The following is a 26,183-nucleotide window of genomic DNA, read 5'->3' on the forward strand; positions in this document are numbered from 1 at the left end:
ATACTCCAACGAGAAACTGCAGAACTTTGGAATTAATTTGCAAACTGGACACCATCAAATTAGGCCTAAATAAAGACAGAGTGGATAGGTCACTACAAAAAGTAATTTGCCCTCTGCTGATACTCTCACCTTCTTGTTAACTGTTGGAAATGAGCCACCTTGATTGCATTGGCTTTGTTAACACTACAAAAGTAATTTTCCCTCCCTCGGTATTCACCCCTTCTTGTCAACTGTTGAGAATAGGCCAATTCTACCTTGATTGAATTGGCTCATTAGCATTGACTCCCCCCCCCTTGGTAAGGCAACTCCCATCGTTTCACATGCTATAATATATATTCTGCTTACTGTATTTTTCACTCCATGCATCTGATGAAGTGGGTTTTAGCCCACGAAAGCTTAGGCCCAAATAAATTTGTTAGTCTATAAGGTGCCACACGGACTCCTCGCTGTTTTTGCTGATACAGACTAACACGGCTACCACTCTGAAACCTGGAATTGTATCACCTGCAATTACTGAAGGAGTTTGATGCTGTAGTTGAACCTACACAGAATTCTAGTGCCAGCACAGTGAGACTGTGGCTATGTCTACACTACAGACCTTACAGCAGCACAGCTGTACCACTGCAGCTGCACCATTGTAAGGAGACACCTCTCCCGTCAGCATAATTAAACCACCCCAACAAATGGCGGTAGCATGGCTGGAGAGCATCTCCCGCCAACACAGCGCTGTCCACACCATCGCTTTTGTTGGTGAAACTTATGTCGTTCAGGGTTGTGTTTTTTTCACACCCCTGACCAACGAAAGTGCTAGCGTAGACAGTCTGAAGATCTGCAATGACACTAAATCACTGTAACAAATGTTACCAGCATCGCCATTTGCGTCAGACACATCCCTCATTTTTTTTCACTTCAAGAGTAAACTCAAACTTTAAAATAAAGATGCCTGATGGCAGCATATTATTGTGCTCCTACTACCTGATCTTAGCGCATCCTCATACCCCACACCTCCAGCTAATGGAGATCAGAGCCAACGGCACCCTCCACTGAGTCTGAGGCACGCTCCTCATGCCAAGAGACTCTGACAGGCAATTTATGAAGTGAAAAAGGTAGTTATAAGCTGATGGAATAGAGCTCTGAGGCTGCTCTAAGTTATGCTGGGGACCAAATTGGAAAAACACATGGAATATACGCTAAGTTTTCCATAGTGATCTGAAAGTCCTGACCACAAGATTCCCATTCAAGTCAAAGCCAGTCAGAGTGAGACAAACACTTGTGCAATGCTTTCATGATTTATTATGTAAAAAGTCAAGCGGACCTCTTGTCTAGTATGGTGTCTGAGAAATTCAACAGTCATATCACAGCAGAAAGCAGTCTCCTGACATGTTTGGGGAATTAGTGCCTTTTATGGGAGTATGCAGGAACCAGACATTTTTTTTTAGTGTTTCTTTGAGGTAACAAGAACTGGCCCATGGGGCAATAATTACCAGTTCCAGAGAAGTATTTTATCAGGAGTTCACAGAGTGATGTAAGTCTGTGAACTGAGCCCCTGCACAAATGCACTTTTATTCCATTTCAAAAGAGACAAAAGCCTCCTCTAAAACTTTACCCAGTAATTCCTTTTTGACCTCACCTCTTGTGTCCAGGGCCATGTCTACACCACAGAATTGAAGTAATAAGGTAGAACCAGTTTAAACACAAAACATTCAATGCAACCATACTAGTCATGTGAATTTGAACCACTGGAGGTTTCACCCTGCTTCTAAACTAGTGACATTCTAAGCTGTTTCAATTGCAATGCCTTCTGGGTACCCATCCCACAGTTCACAGCACAGTGGTTACAGTAGTAAGTCCTATTTGAACTGATTTACTCAACCATTTTAATGCCTCCCATATGGACACTGAACTGGTATTTAGCCTTGCAGAAATCAAATCTAACCCAAACTGTACTGGCTTAGGTGCAAGCCATTTGGAACACTTGCAACCATGGATTCAGGGTGTTTAACAAGCATGCCCAGGCCAAGACATTCTTAACATGGTACAATTTCTTCAGTCTACTCAATGCCAAAGAGCAGCACTAGCTTTAGAGAACTTTCAAAGAGAGTTTCCAGATAAATTGGTACAGTGTTTTAAAGCTTTTCCACATATGTTGGAGGTACATCTCCATTTTTTAGAGTGCAGCCCAGATATGAGTCATGACAGCTGCAAGCAGCTTTGTTCTCTAGCTGACATTCATAGGATGAGATTACAGTTTATCACTGGGGGGGAAAGTGTGTTCAAGTTTTGTTCAGATTAAGCGTCACAAGCCACACCTCAGCTGCTGGAGGGCTATCAGAATCCATTGTCATGTCATTACAGTGCTAATCTATTTAGTAATGGAAGTTACTGGAGTTGGAAGATAAATAAGCCCTTTTTTTTTTTTTTTTTTTTTTTTAAAGTACACAATATCTCATCTTGTTCTTTGGTTCTTCCTGCCCACGCCAAATTTACTTTGAAGAAATTTGAGGGTGTTGCTTACAAGATGCAAAGAAGTCTGGTCTGGAAAACTGATTTTCAGAACACCTGCTTTGGTCTAACTGCCAAGACAGAGGAAGATTGCTGGTTTATTTGACCTGATCACTTCCTGTTCTCAGAATCAGCCCTGGCACACAACAAGGCCAACAATTTCAGACTTGAGTGCCTAACTTTAGGTATTTAAATAAAAGAGGCCTGATTTTCAAAAATGCACTATTCCTATTAACTTCTATGGGCAGTTACTGGTCTAAATCACTGCTAAGTGCACATTACATCTCCCCTGTGCCCAGTCCACACAGGATGAAGTGTTACAGCCTCACACTACAGAACCTGGTCCTTTAGTTTCAGCTGTAGAAACTTGTGCTTACAGCTCTGGAGGTCTCCAGTTCAATTCCCAGTGTTGGCCAAAGTGTCCAGCACACTGGCATTCAGCCTAACTTGGGCACCTGAGTTTTGGCCCATATGCACAAAGAACTGAAATGCACTTCATCCCAAAAAGAAACACTGCATATGTTGTAAAATGGCCCATGTGGATTACATGGATGGTTGAGTGCTGGGCATAAAGGACCAGAAGCCTGGCATACCCAGAATCAGATCGCTCCCTCCAAGTGCAATTCTCATCGGGAATATCAATAATAAGCATGCTAAAAACCCACTCAGATTTATCATCCAACTCTTTAAAGTTTTGTTGGGTTTTTTTGGTTTGTTTTTTAAATCTAATATGTCCCTATCCCCAATTCCCTACCCTGGAAGATTGATGAGAATCATCTGTAATGAAGACTAGTTCATTCTGGTATGCGCTACATATATTTTTAAAATCTTAGGACCTTTATCGATGTAATCAGCAACATTTGTACTTCTCAAGCTTTTTATTAAGGCAAAGCTGCAATAAAATATTCATATTATATCATACATTACTACTTATTTATTCAGGCTCATGTTAATATTCAAAGAACCTGACTAAAAATTCCCGCTTGCTGGGTGGGGAGCACTCCTCCGAGTACACTAGAAAGGGTGACCACATTTCTGAATACCTATCCTCGTTTTGGTGCTTCTCTTGTGTTCATACTTGATGTAAAGGCTTTTCCATTACAAGGACAGTCCATATTTTACTATATCACAATTCCATTGGAGAAGTTATATTTTTCCAATAACGTGCAATACAAAGACTTGCTGCTAACAATAAAGAAAAATGTAGATCCTTTTCTGGTGCACTGAGTAAGCAGGTGAGAGGATATCTAGGAAGGTTGAATTTTCTAATAAAGTGAATCTCTTTAATAATTTCTTCCCCAAACCATCTAATTCCACCACATGTGCAAGTATGTCCCCCTTTCCCAGCAGTCCTTCCAATAGAGCACCTGATGTAAAGTTTCAGAGTAGCAGCCGTGTTAGTCTGTATTCGCAAAAAGAAAAGGAGGACTTGTGGCACCTTAGAGACTAAAATTTATTTGAGCATAAGCTTTCATGAGCTACAGCTCACTTCATCAGATGCATGCATCCGATGATGTAAAGTGTTACCTGAGTCCAAAACAATTGCTGAAAAGGATGAACTGCTCTCCTTTTTAAAGGAGTGCTTTGTTGACATGTATACTGTATTATTCTTAACTACTGCACTAGTGATCAACACATGCAACAGAAAAGAGAATCACATTATTGCACAATCTCATTTTGGCATCATAAGCGGACAGAGCTTCAGAACATACCACACCCTGAACCACTCTAACCTCTGGCTCATTTGATCTGCTAATTTTTTGTCCTCCTGGAACCCATACCGCGCCTGAGCATTCCCTGCACCAAAGACCATGTTTGCATCGTCCTTTGCCAATGCTGTGGGTCATCAAGGCAAGTTGCTATAGCCTCCTCTGAAACAGACAAGGGGACACAAGGCAAAATTCTTGAGCATTCTTTGCAGAACAAAAACAAGGTCTTTCTAAATACAATCCTAAAAAATTGGCAGTTGCCACCCGTAATCCTCAAACTTCTGAGATTTCAAGGGAAAGACCAGGTTTACTTAAATTTAAGGTTCATAAAAATGTATCCATCTGTGTACCTCCAGATATATATACACATCTACCTAAAAGCAAATAAAGGAAAAACATTCCTCCCTTAAAAAATAAAAATCATTTATCTGCTTTCTTTACCTCATTCCCTAATGCAAATGCCTGAAAGATGAACCTTGCACCACACCCTAAAAGTCAAACTCTGGCTACCTCAGAGCAGGTAAGGAGGCCACTTCCAAAGCTGAAGACCTTCCATGAAGAAAGTCCTACACCAACCCTGTTTGTCTCTGTGTAATGCTATCTTGAGCACCTCAGTTTATTAGCAGTAGTATTGCCATAGACCCTATAAGTCCCAGTCATGGACCAGGAACCAACTGTGCTAGGCACCATACAAACCCAGAACTAAAAGATGGCCCCTGCCCTGCTAGCCTTGGTTTCTAACCATTGTAATAATCATAATTAAGTCTTCTTACACTGAACTAGCTTGCCTGTGTTGCTACAACTATACACATGTACTGTACAAAGTCTGGAACAATCAGTCTCTTGCTACAATTGTATACATGCACCCTACAAAGAGTTTAGCATAGTCAGTCTCTTGTACAGTGCACAAATACAGTTGTAGCAACACAGCAGCAAGTTAGTTCGGCATAAGACTACTGAATTATGATTCTTATTGTATGATGTCTCTACCTGACTACATAGTAAAGATTTCACAGATACTCTAACTACAGTGAAATACTTGGTGGAAATATATGAAATATATAATCATAGTTAAATACTCAGTGGCCCTCTCTGATGCCCCATCCACACCCTGACACCAAAACCCTGAGGGGAGGGCAGCAACCCCATAGTCCTAGGTCCTCTCCAACACCCCAATCCCTTCCCTCGTTATTCTTCATTACAAAAATAGACTTAACATTACAGTAGATACATGTCAAGCTACACGTCATTACAATCAGGTGGTAAGTACAAAGTTCCAGGAGTTACTCTGAAGTGATGTACCTTAAATAAGGGCAAATGAAAAACTCTCTCTCACGAAAGCAGAGTCCTCAGCACTAAATAAAATGGGGACATAAACTGGAGAGGGTGTCAGCTTCAAAGTCCATCATAACATCTCTGCAGGATTAGCAGTCACCAGGTAAAAGTGTTCATACCTAGACTTCAAAGGAAGCGAGAGTAGAAATGGCAGACCCTTAGAGGAGGGGACTGGAATAGTTTCACTGACAGTTACGTCCTCAGCCACTGGGATGTTGGAATAAAGGCAGAGTGCATGACAGAGACAGAATGGTAATCTCCAATTTATCAGGACTTTAACTATAAGGTTAGCTTGACTGTTGCCTACCCTGTATACTAGAAATGAAGTTATCTACTAATAAACGTCAGAACTTCCAAACCTAAATGGCACTAGCGACCCCATGCACCAAGTTGCAATGCCCAGAGTGGGGAGCCCTCCGCCCCCCCTCCCTGGCCACCCAGCCACACCAAGCCAGCATTAGGGTTGCAGTGCTGGGGTAAAAGGGTGCTGCTGTGGGTGGTCGGTGCCTTCTTGCAGGGCCATCCTTAGGCATATGCGGCTGCATAGGGCACCCGAAAATTTGGGGCACCCTGGGTCTTAGTGTCCACCCTCCCGCCTCTTCCTATCCCTTTCCTCCACACTCCCACCACAACTGGCTGCAGCAGCCTGGTGAGAGGGGATCTAGTACTTAAAAGTGAAAAAGGCTTCCAGCCTGCCAGACTTATTAGCACAACACTGAAACTGTTAAAGAGCCATTCAAGTGGTAATGACAGGTTTCAGAGTAGCAGCCCTGTTAGTCTGTATTCGCAAAAAGAAAAGGAATACTTGTGGCACCTTAGAGACTAACGAATTTATTTGAGCATAAGCTTTCATGAGCTACAGCTCACTTCATCGGAGCTGTAGCTCACGAAAGCTTATACTCAAATAAATTCGTTAGTCTCTAAGGAGCCACAAGTACTCCTTTTCTTCAAGTGGTAATGAAGCCATTTAACAGGCATTTGCCAACCCCCAGGTATATACTGTCAGTTTCTGAATTTACTGACAAAAAACAGTTGTGCATTACTGTAATATTTACTCAGAACATGTTAGTCTACAGGACCTTAGTTTAACATTTGCTTTAAAATATTTCATTACTGTGTTGCTGAAGATTATAAAATCATGTCTTTGAAAAATCCTTGCATAGATTTTTAGATGCACAATCCGAGTATTCATCTTAGCCATAAATGCCTGGATCTTCAGACGTATCGTTTTTTAAATAAATCCTTCAAAAGACCACCCTTATCTAAAATACACATGCAAGCCCGGGTTGCCATTAGGCATGGGGCACCAGATTAATAATACTGCATAGGGCCCCATAAATCCTAAGGACAGCCCTGCCTCCTTGGCAAGGCAAGGAAGAGGTGACAGTGTGTGCACCCATTGAATTGGAAGGGTTACATCCTCCACTTCCAGAGGCACAAAGAGACATGGGTTACAATGGTGAGGTCTAGATCCAACAAAAGCACTCACTATGCCTAGATAGATGCAGATGGAAGGTGGTGCTCCTGATTTCCAGTGCTACCTAAATTCTGGAAGCGGCAGCAGACCAAAAAGGACTCCCAAACGCTAATTTGCTGAGCAAACTCCCATCCTCAACAGATAAGCAGCACGGAAATGCAAAATCTAAATTTAAAAATGAACTGCTATTTTCTTTTGAAATATGTTAACATGCAGACATAGGGAAAAAATATCGAACAATAAAGAAATCACTATGAACAAGATTTCACATTTGGCATTCTCCCAAGCTAACAGTGAAATGAAATAGTAGAGCAGCACAACTAACTTTATCCCATGGCAGAAATTTTAAGTGGTTAAGATAAAAATATCAAGAGGAAAACAAAAAAGAAAGAAAAAAAAAACACTGAAATTTTGTAAAGCAGAAGTTACTTGAACAAAATTCTTGACCTGGTGATTAAGAGTAAGGAAGCAAGCTTGCTTCCAGGTTACTAAGGAAAGAGCAAGGCTAAAAACATAATACAGAAAAAATATACTTTATATTTTAATTATTTTGAGACCCTGGTGTCAAAGAGAAGACTAGTTAATATAAAAGCATTACCAATAAAGTAGTTGTTTTTCATCCCTTCCCACACTAAAAAACAAGCTTTTTTCTGCATTTTTTCCTGCATCATGGCTCTGTCCAGCCTGGAAGAATCCATAAGCACTAGAGAATAAGTGAGATAAGCACATCACAAAACCAAAAGCTGAGCAATTGAAATGGGAAGGAATTTTCAGCAGGCTTCTTGAAAAAACAAAAAAAACCCTGAAGTTGAGTAAATGTTGGCCTTGGTCATTGTTGCTATGTCTACAGAAGACACTAAGGGCTGGTATATGCTATAAAGTTAGGTCGAGCTAGCTAAGTTGCTCAGGGTGTGAAAATTCACTCCTCGGAGAGATTTAGTTAAGCCAAACTAAACCCCAGAGTAGACACCACTAGGTCCAATGGAAGAATTCTTCCATCAACCTAGCTATCGTCTCTTAGGGTAGGTCTACACTACGGGGTTAATTAGATCTAAGTTAGGCAACTCCAGCTACGTGAACAACATAGCTGGAGTTGACATACCTCAGGTCGACTTTTTGCGGTGCCCACACCACGCTGGGTCGCCGGGAGAAATTTACCTTATGCTTCTCATTCCGGTGAAGTACCGGAGTCAACAGGAGAGCGATCAGCAGTCGATTTAGTGGGTCTTCTTCACTAGACCCGCTAAATCGACCCCCGGTGGATCGATCGTCACAGTGTCGATCCACAGTAAGTGGAGACAAGCCCTCAGAGAGGTGGATTTACTACAGCGGGAAGAACCTCTTTCATCACCGTAATAAGCATTTACACTACAGTACTGCAGCGATAGTGTTTCTAGTGTAGACATATCTTCAGGAAAGTTGTTAAGGCTAAAGGTGTGAAGTCAATGTGCATAACTTAAAATTTAATTCACCTTAACTTTCCTGAGTGTCTCTGTGTAGACAAGCCCTAATTGAATGTTTTGGAGAAAGGATATCTTTAATAGAGATCCAATAAACTAAACCCTTTCTACTGCAAAAGCTCACAATACACATGATCAGAGATGCCCTAGAGGTCGTCCAGTAAAACCAAGGAAAACCAGTAAAACCACACTTGACACACTCCATATTCCCAAGGTTAAATAGATGAGCAGAAAATCAAAACTGCTTTTTATAAAAATATTTCAGGCCTTCTTCATACAGTACTTCAAAGACAAAAAGAGCACAACTCTGTTTTTTTAAAACATTTTGCAGTTCACCTCTAAAAAGACCTAACTTCACACCACACACTTGAAATTGTAGATTATGTTTGAATTTATTCATTTTTGTATTTTAGCTATTCGACACTTACTTCTAGAGAGAGACTTTGTATTTATATTGGTCTTCACTGTACAGTAATAGTTGCTGAGAGAAAAAAGGCATCTTAGAGCACTTCCCTAATTAAAAGCTAGTAAAATTCTAAGCACAAATCACAAGACAAGCCAAAAATAGTTCAGAGTTGCTAGGAATGTTTGAAGGTAACAAAATCCTCAATTACATGCCTATTGCTTAGGCTTGCCAAAAATATGCAAATTTGTTAATTTCATACACTAATCAGACCCTGAATGTCAGTTTTCCAGAGTATCGTATACAATAACTTGAACATGCTAATATGGGCGAGCCAAATGTAATCTGTAAGAGATATTTAGAAAGGTGAAAAGGAAGATTTTCAGATGTACCCGAGATACCCGCTTACTCTATTTATCTATGGACAGGTTAACTGGAACAAGTGCTGTCATGAATGAGTATTAAATAAAATGTTAACTTTGTCCAAACAGGCTTCTTCAAAGAAATATGGGTGCCCTGATTAGAAACTCATCCTCTCACACTGCTGATTAGGACAGAGTATATAAACAATACATCTGAAGATAAATCCAGATAGCTAAAACCCTGAAGCTGAAAGTCTCCATTACACTTCCAAAAATGGTTTACAGAGAGGTCTCTGTTGTGTACTGTAGATTCAGTGCACATTCAGTTTTTAAGAATCCTCAGAGTCTAAGAACATAAGAACAGCTATACTGGGTCAGGCCAATGGTCAATCTAGCCCAGCATCCTCTCTTCCGACAGTGGCCAATGCCAGATGCTTCAGAGGGAATGAACAAGACAGGCAGTCATCTAGTGATCCATCCCCTGTTGTCCACTCTCCCGTTCTGGCCAACAGAGGCTAGGGACACTCAGAGCATGGTGTTGCATCTCTGCCCATCCTGGCTAATAGCCATTGATGGACCTATCCTCCAATAACTTACCTTATTTTGGTTTTTTTTAACCTGTTAGAGCTTTGGCCTTCACAACACCCCTGGCAAGGAGTTCCACAGGTTGATTGTGTGTTGTGTGAAGTACTTCCTTTTGTTTGTTTTAAACCTGCTGCCTATTAATTTCATCGGGTGACCCCTAATTCTTGTGTTATTTACTCTTTCACATAACATTTCCTTATTCACTTTCTCCACACCAGTCAAGATTTTATAGACTGGTATCATCTCCACCCTTAGCTGTCTCTTTTCCAAGATGAAAAGTCCCAGTCTTTTTAATCTCTCCTCATACAGAAGCTGTTTCATACCCTTAATCATTCTTGTTGCCCTTCTCTGTACCTTTTCCAATTCAAATATATCTTTTTTTGAGATGGGGTGAACAGATCTGCAAGCAGTATTCAAGATGTGGGCGTACCGTGGATTTATAAAAAGGCACTATGATGATATTTTCTGTCTTATTATCTATCCCTTTCTTAATGGTTCCTAACATTGTTAGCTTGACTGCTGTTGTGCATTGAGCGGATGTTTTCAGAGAACTATTCACAATGACTCCAAGAGCTCTTTCATGAGTGATAACAGCTAATTTAGATCCCATCATTTTGTATGCATAGTTGGGATTATGTCTGCTAATGTGCATTACTTTGCATTTATCAGCATTGAATTTCATCTGCCATTTTGTTGCCCAGTCACCCAGATTTGCGAGACCCCTTTGTAACTCTTCGCAGTCTGTTTTGGACATAACTATTTTGACTAGTTTTGTATCATCTGCAAATTTTGCCACCTGTTTACCCCTTTTTTCAGATAATTTATGAATATGTTGAACAGCACTTGTCCCAGTACAGACTCCAGGGGGACACTACCTCTCTGCATTCTGAAAACTCACCCTTTATTCCTACTTTTTGTTTCTTATCTTTTAACCAGTTACTGATCCATGAGAGGACCTTCCCATGATTGCTTACTTAGATTAAGAGCCTCTGGTGAGGGACCTTGTCAAAAGCTTTTTGAAAGTCTAAGTACACTATATCCACTGGATCTCCCTTGTCCACATGTTTGTTGACCCTCCTCAAAGAATTTTAATAGATTCGTGAGGCATGATTTCCCTTTACAAAAGCCATGTTGACTCTTCCCCAACAAATAGTGTTCATCTATGTGTCGGATAATTCTGTTCTTTACTGTAGTTTCAACCAATTTGCCTCCTACTGAAGTTAGGTTTACCAGCCTGTAATTACCAGGATCACTTCTGGAGCTTTTTTTAAAAATTGGTGTCACATTAGCTATCATCCAGTCATGTGGTACAGAAGCTGATTTAAATGATAGGTTACACACCACAGATAGTAGCTCTGCAATTCCACATTTGAGTTCTTTCAGAACTCTTGGGTGAATACCATCTGGTCCTGACGACTTATTACTGTTTAATTAAACAATTTGTTCCAAAACCTCCTCTAACAACACCTCAATCTGGAACAGTGCCTCAGATTCATCACCTAAAAAGAATGGCTCTGGTGTGGGAATCTCCCTCACATCCTCTGCAGTGAAGACTGATGCAAAGAATTCATTTAGTTTCTCCGCAATGGCCTTATTGTCCTTGCGTGCTCCTTTAGCACCTCGATCATCCAGTGGCCCCATTGATTGTTTAGCAGGCTTCCTCCTTCTCGTGTACTTAAAAAAAAAAAATGCTGTTATTTTTTTGAGTCTTTGGCTAGTTGTTCTTCAAATTATTTTTTGGCTTGCCTAATTATACTTTTGCACTTGACTTACCAGACTTTATGCTCCTTTCTATTTTCTTCAATAGGATTTAGCTTCCAGTTTTTCAGGGATGCCTTTTTGCCTCTAGCTGCTTCTTTTACTTTGTTGTTTTGCCATGGTGGCACTTTTTCGGTCCTCTTACTATGTTTTTCAACTTGGAGTCTTCAGTCTCACTACTGATGTGTCACTGATGCCTCACAACCTTACATTATACAGCCTTCTTTTAAGCCAAAAGCCCCGCAGCAGCCCTTCTGTGGCACTGCTTTGGATGCTGACTGCAACTTTCTTTGTGACCTCAATCAAGATATTTGCTCTACATTCTACATCCTGAATTTAATTTCTCTGAGACAAGCTTTCGAGTTCACACAGAGCTGAAGGTCACCTGAAGAAGAGAACTGTGTAAGCTCAAAAGCTTGTCTCTCTTATCAACAGAAGTTGGCTCAATAAAATACATTCTCTCACCCACCTTTTAAAGAGGATAGTTAGATGAAACAATCCACGTTGACTCAAAGAACAATCTCTGCATCTGTTATCTATGTATAACAAGCAGTATTCCTCTTACCAACATTATATATGAAATAAGAGATTGTGAAATATTAATTAATAAAAATGCATATTTCATGCAGGAAAGGATCTGAATATATAATGTCACCTGGATGCACTTTTGTACTCCACCCATCTTGCATAAAACCCAGTTAGTAACTCTCTTATATTGCTATTGCTAACAATTCTAGAACATCTTGAGTATTACTTATGCAGTGAAGGCAGACCCTCCTTAACGGACAGCCTAGCTTAAGGCAGACTTATTTTGATTTGGTTTTATTTTTTCCAGTTACAAGAATAGCAACAGATGCAACAAAATGAAGTTAGTAAGCTACAGTTTCAGAATCCAACCCCCTCTGAGAGAAGATGAGGCATCTACTACAAAACATGTTTTTTTCACCTTTTACCAATACACATGAAACAAGAAATAGAAGGGGAGGTGTTAAAAGAAGTGGAAACAAACTGCAACACAGTCTACACATTTCAAGATGGGTTAAGTGACTTCATGTAGTCCAGAAGAGGATTCCATATTTTAAATAAAGTCTTCTAGTAAAAAGACCCCGAAGACAGAAGTTATAAATTTTTTAAAAAAAGACATACTGAGCAAAACTAGAATCATGAATATTAACAAACCAGTTAAATGGCATACTGGATAAAATAATACTGACAGAATTTTTCTGGGTGGCTTTATCTTCAGACTTTAAAATCCTGCCTGAAACAATAAGAGCATTTGCACATAAAAATGCTGCTTCAGACACAACGAAATCAAGTGAGGATCCTTGAGCCTATGTATGTCTCATACTTAATTGCTGGACAGTGGGGTGCATTTATCTCAGTTCAACCAACAGAAAGCACTGGATTTCCAAAGTCAGAGAAGCTACAGGAATGAGGATCTGCCTACCAGGGCAGGGCGGGGGAGAAAGGGGAACAGTAGCTGAGAAATAAAAAAGGAGATTCCCAAAGGTTAGGGGAAGCTTGAGAATAATACTGAGTAATTTACTCTGCATAACCCAGTTCTTAACAAATCAGTTATATAGACACTATGGTAGTTTGCACAAGAGAATTTGACTTTTAAGAATGAAAAAGCTAGACAGACTCTTAGAAACATAAGTGTGTGGTATGACCTAAATGATGAAAGAACAAGTAGTTAAGTGAACCACAGCACCTGCTAAATTTTTAATCACTAATGTTCTCCTGGCTTGCAGCAAAGCAAGCATACATTAGCTTCCAAGCACTACAAACAGGAGTATAGAGTAATAAATTAGAACAGTAAGATTTTCCCTGGCAGAAATTCAATTTCAAGATCACCTAAACCCATTATTTTACAACTAACCGCACCCCCTGCATTTACTGATTTTTTTTTTAAATCCTCCTGACATAAAAAGCATTACATTCAATATTTTAGTTTTCCCCAAGTTTTCTGGTTCCAATCAGCGCAAACATTTCTGTGTAAGATAAGACTAGTATGTTTTCACTCTTCAAGAGTATTTAATAGTCACTAGAATGCCCACTGAAAGACATGGTTGAACTTCAGAGAAAATTGAGTGTGTGTGAGGATTAATTTTGTAATCACATGGACAGTAGGAATAGCAAATGGTACAGCAGATTTTTCCCCTACCACAACAGAAAGAGGTAAGATTCTTTGGGGGAAATGACAGAGGGAGGAAGAAAAGAAACATATGCTAATTCCAGAACTGCAGCCAGATTCTGCTACTTGTGGCAATTCTCCTAATCTCATTAATCATGTTTTAACAAGAGCAATATTCACAGAAATGAGCAAGTCTCAGCTGCACTGACCTTTGAACATTAAAGCTGAGCAAAAAGGCTCAAAATGGTGTTTTAAAACAAGTTTAAATTTCACTACTATATAAAGCGAAAATAAATCCACAGTTTTCTGTGCAGCACATAATGTTAGTGAAAGGTACCTTGCAGGTTACAGACAAACTTCCTCGTTTTGTAAGCCAAAATCAGTTTCTAAAGACTTGAACATTAAATCCAGTGACCAGAAAAGCCCTAAATTGTCTTAGACACGAACAAAATGGTTTTCTGTATTTGTATAGAAGACATTTTGGGAAAAGATACAAATTTAATTACTAACTGGAGATATGCAAGTTTTCAACGATAGAGCAGCATTGAATCATAGGCTTTGGTAACAGACTCAGCTATAAATTTGTCTTATTGATGCTTGCTTTTTAATAGCAACCTTTGCAAGACTCCTTACCAAAAAAACCAACAATGATATTTTGATTGGAACCAGCTACCTAATTTGCAGTTTGAACATATTAACATCCACACAACAATGTTGGTTTTTGGAGGGGGGTGGGGGAGAGAAATGGGAACCAGTAGAACACTCTGTGCTACTTGTCAACTATTACAATAATTGTGCTAGTTTGAGAATACTACTAACATGTCAGCCACAAAGGAATGCAAAAAGAAACTAAAGCCAGTACTTTGTATCAAAGCTGTTGCCACCCAGAACTTCATGGCTGTTGCTACAGTACACAGCCACTCAGAACTCACAGCAACAACAAAGATAGAAAACTCTGTTCTTCTTGCTCCAGATGCATAGCACTTCCTAGCACTTGAACTAGACGCGAATATCATAACATAAGGTTTTATCACAAACAGTTAATTATGCCATTCTCATTCTATCCAGCGGAACACTATGGTACACATTAGCAGCTCATTGCAATAGGCTTCCTGAATCACAAAATATGCAAAAATAATTTTATACCCTTGAGAAAATAAAACATGCTATTGCATCACAATGCTTGACAAGTTGTCTCCATATGTTCACAATCCTTTTCATATCTGAACTGATGCAAAAGTAAGTCTTAATGTTTCATCTACCTTTAACAATACAAAGTCTGTGCATTTGAAGTATTTTTAATAATTCTCTAGTCACATAAGAACGAACCAACTCAGTCACAGAGCATGCAAACATATTTGAAGACTAGCCCTGGTATTAAATCAAATCAGAAGCTCTCAATTCATCAGCCATATTAAAATGCAACTTCTAGTTATTAAGTGCATGTCATTAAAAAGGTTTCAGAGTAACAGCCGTGTTAGTCTGTATTCGCAAAAAGAAAAAGAGTACTTGTGGCACCTTAGAGACTAACCAATTTATTTGAGCATCCAATGAAGTGAGCTGTAGCTCACAAAAGCTCATGCTCAAATAAATTGGTTAGTCTCTAAGGTGCCACAAGCACTCCTTTTCTTTTTTCATTAAAAAGGGTAATTTCAAAAGTGTTACTCAATTAACAGACATTGTCTTTGTTATCCACCTGCTTTTGATAAGGCATCAATCACCTTCTGGATAGTAAAAAGAAAAGGAAGACTTGTGGCACCTTAGCGACTAACAAATTTATTTGAGCATAAACTTTCATGAGTTACAGCTCACTTCATTGGATGCATTAAGTGGAAAATACAGTGGGGAGATTTATATACACAGAGAACATGAAACAATGGGTGTTACCATACACACTGTAACAAGAGTGATCAGGTAAGGTGAGCTATTATCAGCAAGGGGGGGGGGAACCTTTTGTTTGTTTGAAAGATAGTCCTTCTCTTTCCCTCAGAAAGGCCCTGGTTTCTGACAAATTTACCTTTCAAGCAGAGAGCGGGACACATTACCTCCCAAAACCAGTCAATGAGGCTCTTTCATTCAGCGATAGAGAAGGCATGTAGCAGTTGGAAAGCAACACAAGGCACTCCCTTCCCCCTCCCACCAGGACTGAACACACTGCATTCAAAACACTCCCAGTCCCTGAAGCAAAGGATTAGCCATTTATTGAGGAGGAAGCAAAACACTGAAAGATTCCAAGGGCCAAATATATCCCTACTACAACTTCAATGAAGTTAACTGTTACACCCTGGATTAATTTGGTCACAAATGACCACATTACTCAAATTTACCAATATCATTTCATTCATCCAGATACACTACCTAGACTCTGAGTACACACTTAGCAAAGAAAGAGTACAGCAGTATTTCTGCCATGGTGTTTAGCAGTAACATTAGCATACCCACAGACCTTTATGAGGTTTAGACTTTGGACTTCCAAAACAACTGTGGCCACCTCAGTGTTTACTGTTTTCCTATAAGGATATCAGAAGGGGACCCAAATATAACAATAAAGGTTTATATAGAACCTTTCATCCAAGCACCAAAAAGAGCTCCACAAATATTCATTAAGCCTTGCCACACTCTGTGAGAGAGGTATTACCCCCATTATACAGACAGATATATGCATGTTTCACCTATATTTAACCATACAATTAGGGTATGTCTACACTACAAAATTATGTTGACCTAAGTTACGTCAACATACAGCCAACGCAGTAATTAAATCATTTTACATGTCCACACTACGCTCCTTGTGTTGACAGTGCACGTCCTCACCAGGAGCATTTGCACCAATTTAACTGTCAGCGTGGGGCATTATGAGCCGGCTTCTGAAAGCTAGCAACAGTCACTGTAAGCAACGCAGCACCTACACTGACACCACATTGACCTAAGCACTTTGCCTCTGGTGGAGGAGTTATTAAGTCGATGTAGCGTGTGAGTTACATTGGCAGGAGTGACATTTTAGTGTAGAAACTTAGTTAGGTCGACGAAAGCTGCCTTACATGGAACTAACTCTGTAATGTAAACCAGGGCTTAGTGTAAAGAAGAAACTAGGTTTTATTTTGTTAAACAAAAAGCTACAACTCATTGTTTCGGGTGCAACCTTTAAGGGACAATATCATCTGGATAAAAATATCACATCCACTTGAACTGTATTTTTAACCTTTTGAGTTATTATACAATGCCCATCTGAGCACATATTGCTACAAGTCACATCTAGACTATTTTTAATAGTGAATAGAGTTCCATTTTTTGGACTGCAGTTTGGATTCAGCTTCACAAAAACTTCTTTGGGGGTTTCACAAAGCAACAGGGGAGAAAAAGAGAAAAACCTCAGAAAAATGGGGTGGTAAAACCACAAAAACTGGCCAGGAAACTCCAGACAGGTATAAAACTTTAACTCTCTTTTAAAAGTTGATTAGATTTCCAGTTGGCAGTGTTCTTATAAAAGATACAATCCTTTCATGTTGCACATAGGTATGTTAAAGATTTACCAGTTTTACAGGACATGGCACACAGACTCATCTTAGTCTACTGCAGAGAGTGGTGAAGTCACAGCCACAGCCTGATGGCATTACCCCCCTACATTATGACTTCACTGCAGCTGAAGCCAAAGCATCATATACCTGTCCTCCCAGTCCCACTATAAGTGCAGCACGCAGGAGGAAGAGGCTACAGCAGGAAGCCCCACAGAGGGGGCACCACAGCAACAGAGAGGGGAAATGAGCCCCCATAAGGGGTGCGGGTGTCCTAGCCACATCCAGCCTTCTGTAGGGGGGTGGATCCTCTATGAAGGGACAACAGAGTGTGTTGTAGACCGATAACGTGTGAGGGACCTTCTAAACGCAAAGAAGGGCACGGGAGCCCCACCAGCGCTGGGGACGGGGAGCCCCATCCATATCCCCGCAGCAGTGGGGGGCAATGGAACACCATGCAAGAGCACCCCGTGCCCATGGCTGCAGCAGGGAAGGGGGGGGGGGAAGGGAGCCTAATGGGGGGCCGCAGAGGGGGGGAGCCCGAACGGGGGCTGTGGTAGGGAGGGGAGGAAGGGTCCCCCGGTCCCCAGCAGCAGAGCCGGGAGCTGCAGAGGGGAGTCAGCCATGGGGGACCCCACCCTACGGGGCCCGCACCCCTGCCCGCGGCCGGCAAACCAGGCCCGGTTGCCCCTGCCTGGCGCTTGGCTCCGGCCCGACCGCCCTCCCAGACGCGGCCCCCTCCCGGCCCCAGCGCCGCCGCGGCCAGGCAGGAAAGACCGCGGCTGCGTCCGGGGCCTGCTCGCGGCGCCCTCTCCAGCGCCCGCCCGCCCGCTGGGGCGGGCCCCACGCCGGGATCCCCCCTTCAGCCTCCCGAGCGGGACCCACCTGCCCGGCCGCCCCGAGCAGCCCCGCTCCCGGGGCTGCTCGGGGGCGGCGCGGGCCCCGGGCCCCTCCCCCGAGCCGCGGCCCTACCGGGTACAGGGCGCGGGCCCGCCTGGGTCCCAGAGCAGCGGGGGGCCCGGAGCCGGTGGCGGACGGGCGGCTCAGCAGACCCCGGTCGCTCGGCACAGCCGGATCCCCCCACAGCGGAGCCAACTTGTTCGGGGTGGAGCCGCCGCGGCCTCGCCAATCCGGGCCCGGGGCGGAGCCGGCGCTGCAGAGCTGGGCCCAGGCAGCTCCCCTCCCGCCGCCCCCCGCGCCAGGCCCCGGGAACTGCCAGCCGCCTCCCGACTCCCCCGCGCCAGGCACCGGCCTGGAGCCTCGCGGGGACGCCAGCCCCCGGTCCAGCGCCAGGCAACGGGAGAAGCAACCCCCCCCCCCAGTGCCAGGCACCGGGAACCGCCAGTGTCCCGTCCCCCCGTGCTAGGCACCGGGAACTGCTAGCCCCCCCTTCCACAGTACCAGGCACCGGGAGAAACCACCACCCCCATGCCCGGCACCGGGAGAAATCAGCCCCCTCCTCCCCCTGTGCTAGGCACCGGGATCCTCAGTGGACACCAATCTTCCCACACACACACAAACACATTGTCATGCACTGGCAGCCATAGGGACACCAGCCCATTACACACACTGGGGAACACCTGCTTGGCCCCCCCGCGGCAAAGCAAAACACGGGGCACTAGCTCCCTCCACTTCAGTGCTGGGCATTGAGAGACACAAGGGACTTGCCCTCCCCACCGCCTGGCACTTTGCATAAATAATTAAATATTCATTGGGCTAGAGGTTGGCTCTATAGCTTGGTGGTGAAGTAGGAGGAGAGTCAGCTTCTTACTCCTATACATACTGAATTATTTATACGAAGTGGGACAGCTTCAGCAGGAAAGAGTGAGAGCAACCCACCCCACAGGCAGCTGGTTAGGGTACTAACCTAGAACATGTGAGTTCAAGTCTCTGCCCCCAATCAGGGGGTGGGGATTCAAACCTGTGACACTCACATCCCAGGTGAGGGCCCTAAGGATAGGGCTATAGGGATACTGACAAATACCTCAAAAATGGTATTTCCCAGTTTGACTGTGCTGCTCGTTAGCTCCTATTCATATCATTCCTGCAGTTTCTGCACTGCTTGTGATAGCTTTAGGCTGTAACTCAGAGAAAGATTTGTTGCTTTATGATTCTTGGAAGTGACTACAGTCCTCGGCTTTGTCAAGACTAGAAGAAGTGGTTAGTTTAGGCTGGGGTTAGCTAACATATTCTAGTTAAAACTAATCTAAACTCAACCTTTCTCTGAATGTAGGTGAAGAGTGTTATGGGAGTTGGGCACAGCCATGCCTGTGCCTAGTTATCTAGCACTAAGGGATGGATTTGGGCTTGGTTCTGCAGTCTGAGATGACTAGTTACGCTTTTCCCTATGCCAGGTGCCTCTTAGCAGCCAAGCTCAGGCCAACTCCCACCCTGGCAGAAATCTGTGGGGGCATGTGACCCCCCAAGCCCCCCCCAAGGTTCCTCTGCCTGCAGTTGTCAGTTGACCAAGATAACCTGATGGTAGCCTGGGGGTGTGGGCTTCCTATAAGAGCCAACTCCCTCAGAGAAAGGAAGCTTGGGTGAGGTCTGGTAGTTGATTCCTACAATGACCTTAGTAGATAGTCCCTGCTTAAAGGAGCTCGAGAAGAAAACTTCTATAAGGGATCCAGAGATAATCGAGGCTCAGAGAAGAGAAGGAAATGGGTTCTCCACACCAGGCAGTTGAAAACGCCTGGCTGGAATGACCTATAGTGAGGCTCAGGAGCAGAGGCTTGAGGAAACACCAGGAAGCAAGATCTAAGCTTTGGAAAGAACTATTGAGTCTGGCAAGGGGGTGAAGAAACTGTGGAGTGGGGAAAGATTTGTTTTGGTATAAATTGCCATCTGAATGATGATGTCTTAATGAACCAGACCCTAAGAAAGGGAGTTAATTGACTTGCAAATGGCTGGGTGCAGTTTTTGAGAAACCCCAGAAGGGGAAAACTAAGGCAGCAACAGGGTCCAGTGCTGCAATGGTAAGCCCCTCTTATAAATTTAGCTAGACTTTTTTTTTTTTTTTTAGCCTGTTGTATTGTCCCAGATAGGTGTCACCTTGTCTAAGTCCCCTCACTTAACTTTTACATGCCTAGACAATCACAAGAACAATGCTGTGTTCCACAATCTCTGAGATAGGTGCCTAGCTCCTATACAATGAATGGGGAGAGAGAGATGTCTTAGGCTAGAATCCACAAAGTTAGCTGAGGAGCTGCCTAAACTAGCCAATGGGAGTTACTGATGACAGGGGTGTGCTAACCCTACCCAGTCATGGCATTTAGCACTTAAGTCAGGAGTTTCCCTGCAGGCCAATCTCTGCTTCCAGTCTATGAACTAGACGAAGATAGGCATTTGGCCACCAAGGTGCCTGTGAGGCCTAAAACAAAATGTAGGGTGTAGAACAAGGACCCTCTCTTATAACCCTTAGCCTAGTGAATAGGGTATTCACACAGGCCATGGGAGACTCCCCCTTCAAGTTCCCCTCCACCTGAGAAGAAGGGAGTTGAACAGGGATCTGCCACCTCTCTGGTGAATGTTGTAACCACTAAGCTATGGTCATCCTAACTCTTACTGCCCTAATTAATCAATTTAATTAAAGTGAAACAACTTCAATAGGAGAAATTGAGGGAGACCCACACCAAAATATTCTATAACAGAGTGGTTACAGCACCCAACTGAGGGATGGCAGACTGTGTTCAGGTCCCTTCTCATCAGGCAGAAGAGGTCTTGCATTTGGGGTCTCAAAAATCCTGGTGAGTACCTTAGCAGTTAGGCTAAAGTTTATAGGGGAAGTCGTCCTCCTCCTCAGGTGTTTTGTGCCAATTCACCTCAGGTGCCTGATCCTGTAGGCCAGGGGTCGGCAACCTTTCAGAAGTGGTGTGTCAAGTCTTCATTTATTCACTTTAATTTAAGGTTTCGCGTGCCAATAATACATTTTAACATTTTTAGAAGGTCTCTCTGTATAAGTCTATATATTATATAACTAAACTATTGTCGTCTGTAAAGTAAATAAGGTTTTCAAAATGTTTAAGAAGCTTCATTTAAAATTAAATTTAAAATGCTGATCTTATGCCACCGGCCCACTGCTAGCCTGGGGTTCCGTTCACCTAGGCTGGCAGCAGGCTGAGCAGGGCCTGTGGCTGGGACTCAGGCTGGTAAGGGGCCGGCAGCCAGAACCCCAGACTGACAGTGGGCTGAGCGGGGCAGGCAGCTGGGACCCCAGACTGGCAGTGGGCTGAGCCGCTCAGCCCACTGCCGCTCAGCCCGCTGCCGATCTGGGGTTCAGTCCGCCAGCTCCTACCAGCCAGGGTCCCGGCTGCCAGCCCCTTGCCAGCCTGGGTCCCGGCCACAGGCCCTGCTCAGCCTGCTGCCAGCCTAGGTGAACGGAACCCCAGGCTAGCAGTGGGCCGGCGGCATAAGATCAGCATTTTAAATTTAATTTTAATTTTAAATGAAGCTTCCCTGCCCACATAGAGTGGGTACCTACCTTCTCCCTGGTTCTAGCCCATTCTCTTCCTCTCTCTCTGCACGGAGCTGAGGATGGGAGTGCACTGAGCACAGGGCTGGGGGTGAAGGAGCAGGCTGGGGGTTGGGGTGTAGGGTCTGGCCAGGAGCTAGAATGAGGGAGGAGGCTCAGGGTTGGGGTTTGGGTGTGGAGTGCTTACCTGGGCAGCTCCCGTTTGGTGCAAGGGATGCAGGTGGGAATGTGAGGGGTGGGGGAGGGTGCAGGAGCTCCTGTTTGGTGCTCAGGGTGGGGGTGGGAATGTGGGGGGTGCAAGAGTCAGGACATGGGGTGTGAGGGGGCTGGGTATGTGTGGGGGGTGCTGAAGTTAGGGCTGGGGTTGTGGGGGGTGCAGGGGTCAGGGCAGGAGGCTGGGTTATGGGGAGGGGCAGGGGTCAGGGCAGTTGGGAGTGTGTGGGAGGGGTGCAGGGGTCAGGGCTGGGGGTGTGGGCTGGGGTTGTGGGTGTGCTCCCAGCCCCCTGCCCTGAGCAGCTCATGGCAGGGGGCTGGAAGGGATATGCCCTGATTCCACCCCACTTCCCCAAGGCCCTGTCCCAACCTCTTCTCCATCTCCTCCCCAGAGCAGCACGCACACTGTGGCTCCACTTCTCCCCCTCCCGCACAAGGGCCATCAGCTGATCGGCGGCAGGGAGGGAGAGGAAGAGGGGCAGGAACCCCGTATGCTGGGGGAAGAGGTGGGGGAGGAAAGACCTTGCCTGCCCTGCAGCAGCAGCCAGCAGGACCAAGCTTCTTCACCCCGCCCCAGTGAAGAAGAACCATAAATATTCCTCCAGAAATTTTAGTGCCACATACGCGTGGACACAGCATCTCCAATGTTATTTTGTCGTGCGGCTGCTGTCGCTCAAGCTAGGTAACTTGACTGTAGCTATTCAAGTTACTTCTTCAGTGAAGACCTTCTGTAAGAAAAAATTTGCTTAGCTACTAAGCACAACCTGAACTCAGCTACTTTTCCTATTTGAGACAAAGCCCTGGGTCATTTCTATACCGGCCAAAAGGTCTAGTTTTTCAAACATGTTAGCTTCATGTGATTGAAAACCCTCTTAATGCTTAAGATGCAGGAGACTAGTAGGGAGGTTAGGGTTTACCTCAACCAGCTAATGTGTTAAAACTACAACTTACATTAGGATTTTAATATGTATCAGTTATCATGTTAAAATACACTCCTTATCCTAACAAAGACAAGGCACTAGATGCTCCAATTAAGCTAGTGTTAATCATAAAGATTCAATGGCTATGGATATTAAAGCTGATGCAGGGAAGAACTAGCATCCACTTAGTTCCTATGCTCTTAGTCTAACATGTCTTCCATGAACCCTCCCAGATAAAGTTCCACAACTAATTAGTTAAATAGCAGGCACCAATATAGATGCTACATGTTTTAAAACAATTTGTTTCTCAACGTTGAGTCCTTCTCCATATGAAGCCCTATCCCAGTGGTTCTCAAACTTTTGTACTGGTGACCCCTTTCACATAGCAAGCCTCTGAGTGTGACCTGACCCCTCCCCCCCCCCCCGTTATAAATTAAAAACACTATTTTATATATTTAACACCATTATAAATGTGGGGGGCAAAGCGGGGTTTGGAGTGGAGGCTGACAGCTCACAACCCCCCATGTAATAACCTTATGACCCTCTGAGGGATCCCAACCCCCAGTTTGAGAACCCCTGCCCTATCCGGTTCCAGTTATTTGGACGTGGCAGCATTTGCTACAAATGTGTTTAAAAACAAACACCATTTACAGTAAATTGAAAATACTGTGTACCGGGGTAGCCAAACCGTGCCTTGCAAGCCACATGTGGCTCTTTTACAGTTAAAGTATGGCTTGTGGAGCCTCCCCCACACCCCGCCATTCTCCACCTACCAGACTGGGGTGGGGGGAAAGCTCAGGGCTTTTGCCCGGTGGTGGGTTTAGGGGCTTCAGCCTAGTGGGAGGCACCTGCCAGCTGACAGGGCTTGGGGCTTCAGCCCTACTCCTGCTGAAGCCCTGAGCCCTGGCAGGTCCACCCATGGGGCTGAAGCTCTGAGCCCCACCACCCTGCCACAGGGCAGAAGCCCTGAGCCCTGCCAGGTGCACCCTGCTCTTAAACTTCTGAAGATTATCATATGCGGCTCAGCAAGTTGGGCCACCCCTGCATGTACTGTAGTGAGCTGTTGTTTCATTATAACAAAGAATTACAGATTATTTACTTATGCATTCTATCAGAAAGGACACAAACTTAAAAGGGAGGCAGAGTCTGAATTCTTTACTGCACTAATCCTTTATGCAGTGGAGTTTGTAGTAAAATAGGGTCCTAATTTGATACGGTCAGGGCCCCTTTGTGCTAGGTATTGTACAAACTCAGTGAGAAGCAGTGCCTGTCTTGAAACACTTACAGTCTACATAAATAGATGAGATGGACAAACAGTGGGAGAGGAAACAGAGAGGTGATGTGTATTGTCCAAGGTCACAGAGCAGGTCGCTGCTGAGTTGAAAATAGAACTTGAGTCTCTTTGGGGTATGTCTGTGCTACTAAAAGACCTGCAGCACAGCTGTGGCTGGCCCAGGTCAGCTGATTCAGTCTCACAGGGCTCGGACTGCAGGGCTAAAAATTGCAGTACAGATGTTCAGGCTCAGCCTGGAGCCCAGGATCTGAAACACCAAAGGGGGTGGGGGACGTTCAGAGTACAGGTTCCAGCCCAACCCCAACATCTCTGCTTCCATTTTTAGCCCTGTAAGGCCAAGTCATTTGATCTGGGCTCTGAGACTTGGTGCCATGGGTTTTTTTATTGCAGTGTAGACGTACCCTTAAATTCCACTCCAATGCCCTATCCATTGGACCACAGCATCTGCATGCTAATAGCAACCCTGGCAAGAGCATCACGATCTTTCCACTAGTGCACATATTCAGGTGGGAAAGGATACAAACAACAAACACTCGGCCCTAGGATCATGATGGATGCTATGAATGCATAAGCAGGAACCTTATTTCTAGTACTGGTGTCATAGTCTCCATAGCAGCTATAGCCGGTAGGCCAAATTCACACCAGCATAGTTACCCTAAAGATGATTTAGATTCCCTGTCTAATAGAAAAAGGCCATGCAATGCAACTATATAGCCCCAATTTTTTGTTACAAGCTGATAAGCACAGCTGAATGCCACTTGTCCCAAACTGGCTTCTAATGAATAATTTCTGTGGGAGAGGAGCGGGGGCATTCAGGGTATTTAGTGATAAATATAAGAAGGATTTTGCAATTTGTTTACCTTCCCCAGCCATCTGGCACTTTTGCATTTCAGTAGCCTTGGACACTGAGAGAACAGTAGATAAAACAAAATAGTCCTATCTTATCAGAGACCTGGAGAAATTTAACTCTGTATTTATAGGATTAACCAAGTCACTATAGCTCTTGTATGGCTTCCATCTTAATTAATGGTCATGTTTCTCAAAGCTTTTCTTTGTTGCATGTTGCTAAATAGAGCAGTCGCTTATCTCCTTTTAATTTGCTTTCACTGTGAACCAGTTGGATGCAGGTTTCAGAGTAACAGCCGTGTTAGTCTGTATTCACAAAAAAAAAAGGAGTACTTGTGGCACCTTAGAGACTAACCAATTTATTTGAGCATAAGCTTTCGTGAGCTACAGCTCACTTCATCGGATGCATACTGTGGAAAATACAGAAGATGTTCTTATACATACAAACCATGAAAAAATGGGTGTTTACCACTACAAAAGGTAGTCTCTCCCCCCACCCCACTCTATTACAGCTATTACCAGCAGGAGAGTGGGGTGGGGGGAGAGAAAACCTTTTGTAGTGGTAAACACCCATTTTTTCATGGTTTGTATGTATAAGAACATCTTCTGTATTTTCCACAGTATGCATCCGATGAAGTGAGCTGTAGCTCACAAAAGCTTTTGCTCAAATAAATTGGTTAGTCTCTAAGGCGCCACAAGTACTCCAGTTGGATGCAGCAATCCTGCCCAGCCTCACTACTGGAGGTGCTGCTGATCGAGCAATAGATACATAAAGGCCATGTTTGCACTGGGAGAAGAATAATTTTAACACATGGTAAAATTTCAAAAGCACCTGAAGCTCTGGCCTGGTCTACACTAGAAAATTAGTTTAGCTACGTCAGTCAGGGGTGTGAAAAATCCACCCACCTGAGCAGTATAGTTAAGCCGATCGAAGTCCCCATATAAACAGCATTAGGTCGATGGAAGAAGACCTAGCTACAGCCTGTCAGTGAGGTGGATTACTTACGCCAATGGGCAGAGGCGACGCATGGGGGGGACATGCAGGGTCAAGTGCCCCCCCTCCCGATTGGTCTGCCGGGAGTGGGGAGGGAGAGGGACTCTATCTTCTATTCCTGAGCCTCTCCCCCAGCACGTTTGGCCCCTCTCCCTGGCAGCCAGGCAGGGAGCAGGACAGAGCTGCTTCTGCCTGAGAGAGCCTG

General features: G+C 44.0%; 1 protein-coding gene across 4 annotated transcripts in view; it reads right to left on the minus strand.

Moving 5' to 3' along the window:
• FBXO34 (F-box protein 34) overlaps positions 1 to 18,371 on the minus strand; it is a 66,628-nt gene extending 48,257 nt beyond the window's left edge. For 3 of the 4 annotated variants that reach the window (XM_074956475.1, XM_074956471.1, XM_074956470.1), the window contains exon 1: positions 18,213 to 18,371. The gene's annotated coding sequence lies outside the window, so the exon portion shown is untranslated. Of the gene's footprint in view, positions 1 to 15,742; positions 15,761 to 18,212 lie in introns of those variants that run through there. The other variant, XM_074956474.1, reaches the window with a different exon arrangement.
• Positions 18,372 to 26,183: the final 7,812 nt, after the last annotated feature.

This window comes from Natator depressus, chromosome 6 (assembly GCF_965152275.1).
Source record: "Natator depressus isolate rNatDep1 chromosome 6, rNatDep2.hap1, whole genome shotgun sequence".
In the NCBI taxonomy this organism is placed as follows: domain Eukaryota; kingdom Metazoa; phylum Chordata; order Testudines; family Cheloniidae; genus Natator; species Natator depressus.